The following is an 8,224-nucleotide window of genomic DNA, read 5'->3' on the forward strand; positions in this document are numbered from 1 at the left end:
ATTTATGTGAACAATGTGATACATTTCTACTTCTTGTTTTGATTTAAGTTGTGGATTAATTTTGAAATTATAAAAGTGATGTTTGGAACACCAATTTTATATTATTATTGATTGGTTAATTCCCCTTACTATTTGGTTGTTATTTTTGTATTGTATTGAACTAAGTTAATGGATTGAAATCATTTTGTTTGATTCTCGTTTTATGTTTAAGTGCACATTTTATAAACATGCGTCTAGGTTAAAGGGTTAAATTCACGTATGGAACAATGGCTAGTTGATCAGGATTGTGATCAGCTACTTCACTGTCCATTACCTTTTCTTCCTTCGAGAAGGCATGTGGCACTTTAGAAAGGGGCGTATGGGCTTTGTCACGACTTATCTGCACCAAAATTTATAGGTGTTACAACCTTCCTAATAAAACACAAAATGTTGAAATGCACAAACTAGTGGATCAAAAGTGTTGTCAGCTTCTAGATCATCTAACTGTTGGAAAACAAAGGCCAGTGCCTCAACAATTATCGCATCATCGTCACGTAAAGTCGGATCATCAACAGCCTTCTACTCATTGTCAATTTCTTCTTCTTCGTAAGTAGTTTGGGCAGCTTCAGCAGTGATTCCAGGTTCAGCGTATAGGGCTGCTCCAACAGATCTGGCACCTTCACCACTGATTGCAGTTGCAGCACTAATGGCAGGGCCAATACTGATTGCAGCTGCAGAAGTGAATGAGGCTCCAATAGTTGTTGTAGCTCCAACAATGGTGGTAGCTTCAACACTTGTTGTCCCTAGAGCAGCAGTTGTCTCCTCAATGCCAAAATGTGTTGCTTCAGCACTTCCATCACCTTCAACACTTTTAGACGCAACTACTGCGCCAATGTCGTCATTGTAAAATGCTAATGCTCCACCAGTTTCAATAGCTTCAGCAATTGTAGTTGTTGCACCAGGCAACATCTGTTCACTGTCAATTGGCGCTGATTCACCAATTCTAGGGTGTTCTAGACCACCACTATTGTTAGACTGAATGTGGCCCTCCTCAGGATTAATTTTTGGACCATCATCTCTCCCACTACTTACCTCAACTGCATCAAAAGCAGCATTATGGTCCTCATGACATCCTTCTGTTGCAGCTATGTTGTAAAAATTTGTTTTCATCAACTCCAATTCTTGTTTCAATTCCAGCAGCAACCTAACATTAACATTCAATTTGTACAACAAATCTATTTTCTTTTTATTTTCCATTGGACGTGCCTCATCAACCAAGATAGGAAGGTTCATTTACTCTTAAGTTAACCCTTAATCCAATTGAACCTGCAACAACACACAGTTGGGTTCCAAATCCCAAGTCAAATTTATCAGGAAACAAAAACAATAAAATAGTTTTCATATAATATATCATGGATTTACAGTTCAAAACACAGGGGTTCGCAGTTAAATGCATTGAAGGCATATTAAATTTGTTGCTGTCAAATTACAACCACTGCAATATGTGCAAATAATATTACATAGGTTCGCAAATATCTAGTGTTATACAACCAAATACTTTATTTTGTACAACTTCAAAGAAAGTAATTGTTAGGTGAAAAATGGCAAGTGCACCGGTCGCACGTAGCAAGTAATAAATATTGTTCTCTCCAAAGGGACTTGTGCAACACATGGCAATTCTCACAATTCACAACTCAAATAGATAACAAAGCTCACAAAAACACAAAGAAACTCTGTTTGGTATTTTACCAAACAGTTGGTATGCAACAAAAATTTAACACAGATTATATACAATTGTAAGACTAGAATTCTTTCACTTTATTCTCATGCATTCACAAACATCTCAATTCCAATTTCATGCCAAAATCAACTCACAAAAATACTCAAATCCTATTCCTAGCAAGTTTGAGTCTATGATAACTCATCAAGTTCCAATTCCTTGAATCCTCAACAAGTCAAATCATGTATTAAGTTCAAGAGTCTTAAGATTATTAATGAATCATGTTCTATCCCTAGATACAAGCTCCATTAGGCATTCAATTTCAATTCTAGGTTCCAAAGACATTTTCCAACACCTCAAGAGAAGATGCAAGCCCTCTCCCAAGGTTCTTAGCAGCTGCTCCATGCTCCAATTGTGCCATCAACACCTCTAATTCGTAATCCATCTTCCTCTGCAACCCCAAAAGGGGGAAAACCCCATGAACGGAGGAGAAGATCTAAGGAGAAGTGGGAGAGCTTCCTAACACCCCTAGCAACCTCCAAGAGGCTCTTTAAGCAGCCAAAAGTGTTTTTCTATTGTACAAAATGAGGAATGGTCCAAACCCTCATGAGAAACAAGATTAAAAATCCATTTTGTGACATGTCAATGAGCCATCGCTCAGCCTTGTCTTAAGAGCACTCAACGCCAGATTTTGCAAACTGAATGGCGCTCGACCTCACTTTCCACCGCTCAGCCTTGTGGCGCTCAACCCTAGTTTGCCACCGCTCAACCTTGGGTAGTTTGACATCATTATGTATTTGCTTCAAAATCAATCTTTCCTTGTCCAATCATGCTCCTTTGAGTTCTTGCTTGTTTTCTTCCACCACAAATGCTTCCTATTAACTTATTTAACACACTTACAATAGAGATTAGAGGCAAAACAAGCATAAAACAACTAAAACATAAAACAATACAAAACACACTAAACTTGAGGCTATAACAAGATAAAAACTAGGAAAAAGTTGATTTGTTCATGACAATAAACACACAAAAAGAGGTAAAAATGGACATTATCAGTAATGCACTCAATATATTCCACTAATGCAATGCCACATTATGCTAAGTGCTAAATAATTAAATGCTAAACCCAAACTTCCAATTTCTAAACTACAACCGTCATAGTTTTCTAGATTACCTAATGTGCAAATCAATACCATTGAGTTGGCAATTATACATTGCATACTTAGCATATAAAATTTTTTTGGGGCTTTTTCTCACTCATAAATGTATTTCAATTAAATGCACAAATATATATAACATAACACACCTGATATCGTTCAAAGCACTTCATAATTATTTCGCCACGCATTCTGAGCAACGACCAAGACAAATATCTAAGGAACATTACTTTACCAGTTATATCTCCCAAAGAAAGCCTCTGACAAGTCCAAACCTTTAACAAATATTTAAATTATTGAAATTAAAAGACACATATACCTGAACCACAATGACTTAACCAAACACAAATATAGTGTGGTCATTTGCCTTCTCTCTACACTGTTGATGAAGGATTCAAAGAAGCAATGAGGAAATTGTGAACATAACTCGCCCACTAATACTTCCTCAGGTTATATAGGTTATCTAATAACACTAGTACAAATTTGACATTTTATTTCGCCTTATAGGCCTCGGTTATAGCGGAACCGAAGGCTATAAGGAGGCGGTGACATTTTTGCAATTTCGTCCAATTATATTGCCTCGGGTGTGTGCAAAACCGGTGCAGTAAGAGGTTTTAGGCCTCAATTGAAAAAGAAATGAAGCCTATAAGGCAGCCCGCTAACCAAAATTTCAAAAATGACATTAGTGTCAACACTTTTGGCTTCGGGTGTTTCTGGACAGAGGTAATATGAAGAGGTTTTTGGCCTGAGTTAAAAAAGAACTGAGGCCTATAAGTCAGCCTAGTAACCCTAATTTCAAAAATGTCACCAGCGCCGTCACATTTGGCTTTGGGTATTTATAGACCGAGGCCATAAAGGGACTTTAGGCCTCGATTATTAATTGAACTGAGGCCATATGCCCTATTTAGGTTCCCAAATTCGTGACTTCGCACTAGTCACCTTCGTCCTTGCGCGAACACTTTGCGCGTGGTGGAGGCATTCTCGTCTTCGTTTTCTTGTGCGATGGTGTTTGGTTCGTCATTGGCAGAGGAGGCGTGCTCGCGGCTCGCGAAAAAGGCATGATTTGGTGTTCACTCTCTTCCTTTGTTTGTGGTGGTGATGGCGGCACAGTGGTGGGGTTGCCCGCAATAGTGGCTTGAAGTTTTGCTTCGAACGGTGGTGGAGGTGCTGGATCTCTGGATCTGTTGGCTCTACTGATTCATGGTGGTTTGTCATTGTCGCATCCAAATTGTGCAGTGGTAGCACACCATGGGTTTGAGCGTCGCGGTGGGTTGCTCGTTCAATGCTGGTGAAGGTCTAGCTGCGGCAGCGTTTGTCGACGATCTCGGTGGCGAGGACGAGCGCAACAATGCTAATGGTGGTGCGAGCGAAGTACCCCTATGGCTTCAGGTCCTCAGAGAACCGAGGCAGAAAAGTACCCCTTGTGGCTTCGGTTGACACCCGAGGCTAAAAACAATCTTTTTTGCCTCACCCCAATATGCCTCGATTCTTGAACCGGGACAGAATATAAAAAACAACTGGGGCCAAAAGCCCTTACTAGACTAGTGTAACCTAAAAAGGTAGGTTTGTGACAGTCCTAGAGGTCCTAGGGAAATACAAAACAACCAAACATAAAAGCCCATAAAGTCGGCAAACACTCTCCACATGATCTGCTTCACTTACCAACTCCTGCATCCTTTCAATTATGTGCGTGATCTTTATTTCCTTAAAAGGAAACAACAACCTGACTTCCCCGCAAAACTCACTATCAAAAACAACATCATCGCCCACTGCACTCATCCTAGAGATCCTTATTTGGATGAATTCCCCATTGGGAACCCATCGACTAAGAACCTCTCTTAGCAAGGCATAGTTGATATACAACTCCATCTTTAGCCGAAGGCAAGAAGAAAAATGTGTTAATTCAAGTCTTGAACAACAAGTACTGCTCAGTAGTGCATTTGCTTCAACTATGTATTTGGTTTGGCATCTGTGCTGAGTGAGAACATAAAAAATGCAAAGAATTCACCTTACAATAACCACAAATGTAAACAATATAAAAAATCTAACAATTTAATGCATAAATTCATTATTTAAGTTACATCCTTCTTATCAGAAGCTTTCACATCAGTCATAAATGCTTTCTTTCTACTCCCTGATGGTTTTGCTTTAATCACATCCTTCTTCACATTTTCTGCTGAAGAGTTTCTTTTTCATTTGCCAACCATTTCCCTTTGAACAATCAAATCAGTAACATATCCACCTTCCAACAAAAACCAAATTGTAGTCAACAAGTAACACCACATTTATAACCAACACCCATAACCAAAATAGGTAACCTCATTTCCTTCATCAAAACAAAATAGTGGAAGATAAAATTCAAGTCAACCCTAAACGAAAAAAAAAATTCCTTTCCCCACAAAAATCAAAGTACAACACACCCACCAAGACAACCAAAAATACAAACTAAAACTCACTTTGGAATATATTACTTACCTCCCAACAACTTTCCGATCACCTAAACGAAATGTCGCTCCTGCAATATCCATACCAATAACTACAATAGTGAAAAAATGTCTCATTTCCACGAAGATTCAAAAGAACCACTACTCACCAACACTTTCCACTACTTTGTAAACCTACAACTTCTCCACCAACACGGCATCGCCAACAACCCCAGCGAATGGGGAATGAAGGAAGAAAATGAGGTTCAACTTTAGGGCAAAGCAATGAGCTTTAGGGGAAGATGAAGAACTTAAGCTTCAGTGGAAGACAAAACATTGGGTAACTGCTTTCCCACTTGATAAGTTCTGCAACACTCAATAACTGCTCTCCACTTCTCTCACGAACACAAAAAACTTCTCTTCTCTCGCGCTTTCTTTCAAAGGCATAGCCAACGTGGAAATGAAGTAAAAAAATTAAAAAAAGGTTGCCTCGTTAGGTAGTGAGAGAAGTTATAACATTTAGGTAGTTACTATATCATTTTCCATTTTGGATAGATTAATATCTCACTGCATTTGAGCAAGCTCATCCCCTGATTTCTATTTTTGATGCTCACACTCGCGAATCAAAGAAGAACAAACATATAAAAAATTTGCTTTTATCTTCTTATACTTGCTAACCAATTAAAAGATATGTCTATTTTTGAAAAGAGAAGGTGGAAACCTACAAGGAGATTAGAGTCAATTCATTCGTGTATTCATGCTTAGGTAGTTAGATTCTGCAGTTGTTCATAGGGTCTTTGAGAGAGTGAATGGAAAATTTTCAATCTGCATTTTACTTTCATTCTACTTTCATTCGATCTTTTACTGAGATTGGTTTAACATCCTCATTAGCATTTGAGCATTCTAGTTAGAGTTGTCCATTTAGATTTAAATTTGATGTTTAGTTCCGCATGTACTCATTGAATATGCATAGTATAAATCATTCATTATGTTCACTCTGAATTCGCTTAAAACATTGCATATGGTTTTGCATATGCATTAGTAGTTTAATCAATCATAGAAATTACATAAATCTGGTTTAGGTGTAGTAAAATATGTTAGTTTATGTTTAAGGGATGTCTTGCTCCTTTTGTTTGGAATCTTTATCAACAAACTATCTATAACAATGTCCATTGAGAGTTCATCGTCTATATTCATTTAAATAATTCAGTCGATTGACTAAACCTTTGAAATGATTTAGGTGCTCTATTATGCTGTTAGGTTTCGTTACAGTAATTACTAAAATGAAGGACCACTAGGGTATAACAAAATGTTCTCCGCCTCTTCATTCAAATGTAGTGACCCTAAATAAGGTATGTGTTTCTTTTCGGCCCGAAAGTGCCCTGAGCTTTCAATGAAAAATAAAGGCTTGATTAGTCGAATGGTACCTACTTTCTTTGGAAGTTTTAGTTTGCTGTCCGCTTTTAAAAAAGTTTCAATTTCGTCCCAACTTTTGAAAAAGTGTTTCAATTAGATCCCTTCCAGAAAGAAATTATTAATGTCGTTAACGGCATGCCATGTGTCAGTCTCTAGTTTTTTTTCATTATATTTTAATTATTTTTATTTTTAATTTTTGTTCTGAATTTTTTTTGCCATGTCTTGGTTTAACACGTGGCATTATTAGTGCCACGTGGCAAAGTACTTTCATGAGCCCGTGTCTCTGCCAAGCGTCATTGTCTTGATTTCAATTTAGTCTTCATATATGTTTATTTGTTTCAATTTAGTCCTAATTTTTTTTTAAATAAAGAAATATTGTATCTTTCTTAAGACATAATTTATTATTTATATAAATGTTATATTGATATTTGTTATTAAAAAAATTACAAAATTAAGTATTGATATTTATATTAAAATTTAGTGGTAAAAGTCATGAATAACAAAACATGGGTTAACAATTAAGAAAAAATGTACTATGTTATGACATCCTTTTTAATAAAAAAAATATGATTATTATTGAAAATGTTATACTCACGTTTTCTTATCTATGACTTTTACTACTAAATTTTAATATAGATATGAGTAATTAATTTTGCAAGTCATTTTTAATAACAAATATCAATATAAAATTTATATAAATAATAAATTTGGTCTTCAGGGAGAGACAATATTTCTCCATTTTGAAAAAAAAAATATTCAAACTAAATTGAAACAAATAGACATATGCGGGGACTAAATTGAAATCAAGACAATAACACTTGACAGAGACATTGACACGTGACAAACCTCGCCACGTGGCACTAATAGTATCACGTGTCACACCAAGGATCTGACACGTGGCAAAAATAAATTCAAAAAAATAAAATAAAAAATAATTAAAAATAATTAAAAGTAATTAAAAGATAATGAAAAAAACCAGAGGCTGGTACGTGGCATGCTATTAACGGTGTTAATAATTTTTTTTTTAAAGGGACCTAATTGAAACATTTTTTGAAAAGTTATGACGAAATTGAAACTTTTTTAAAAACGGGTACCAAATTGAAACTTTCGAACGAAAGTGGGTACTATTCGACTAATTAAGCAAAAAATAAAGCATAGAAAGTAAAATCTTTCATCCATTTGGGTTTCTTCACTTGTCTTGTGGGCATGTCTTTAGGTTGTGTTGTATCATTACTCTCTACTGCACTTTCCACTTTGTCCTCAAAGTGAGGGAGGTTTTCTTCCTGCACCCCCAAGTCTTTTTTAAAATCCATATCTGCCTTTTGACCGCTGCATTAAATGTTTTAAAATTTGAATATCCATATCTCTTGTTTACCTACCCACTTTTTACCCTAGCGTCATCCTCAGCCCCAAATCCCACCAAGCTTCGCTCCTTCGTCGCCTCACTCCTTCCTCTATCTCGTCGTGGTGCCATTCTCGTTTGCTCTCTCCACAGTTCTTCTTCTGTCTTCCTTGAACACATATTTAAC

This window comes from Vigna unguiculata, chromosome 11 (assembly GCF_004118075.2).
Source record: "Vigna unguiculata cultivar IT97K-499-35 chromosome 11, ASM411807v1, whole genome shotgun sequence".
Lineage (NCBI taxonomy): Eukaryota > Viridiplantae > Streptophyta > Magnoliopsida > Fabales > Fabaceae > Vigna > Vigna unguiculata.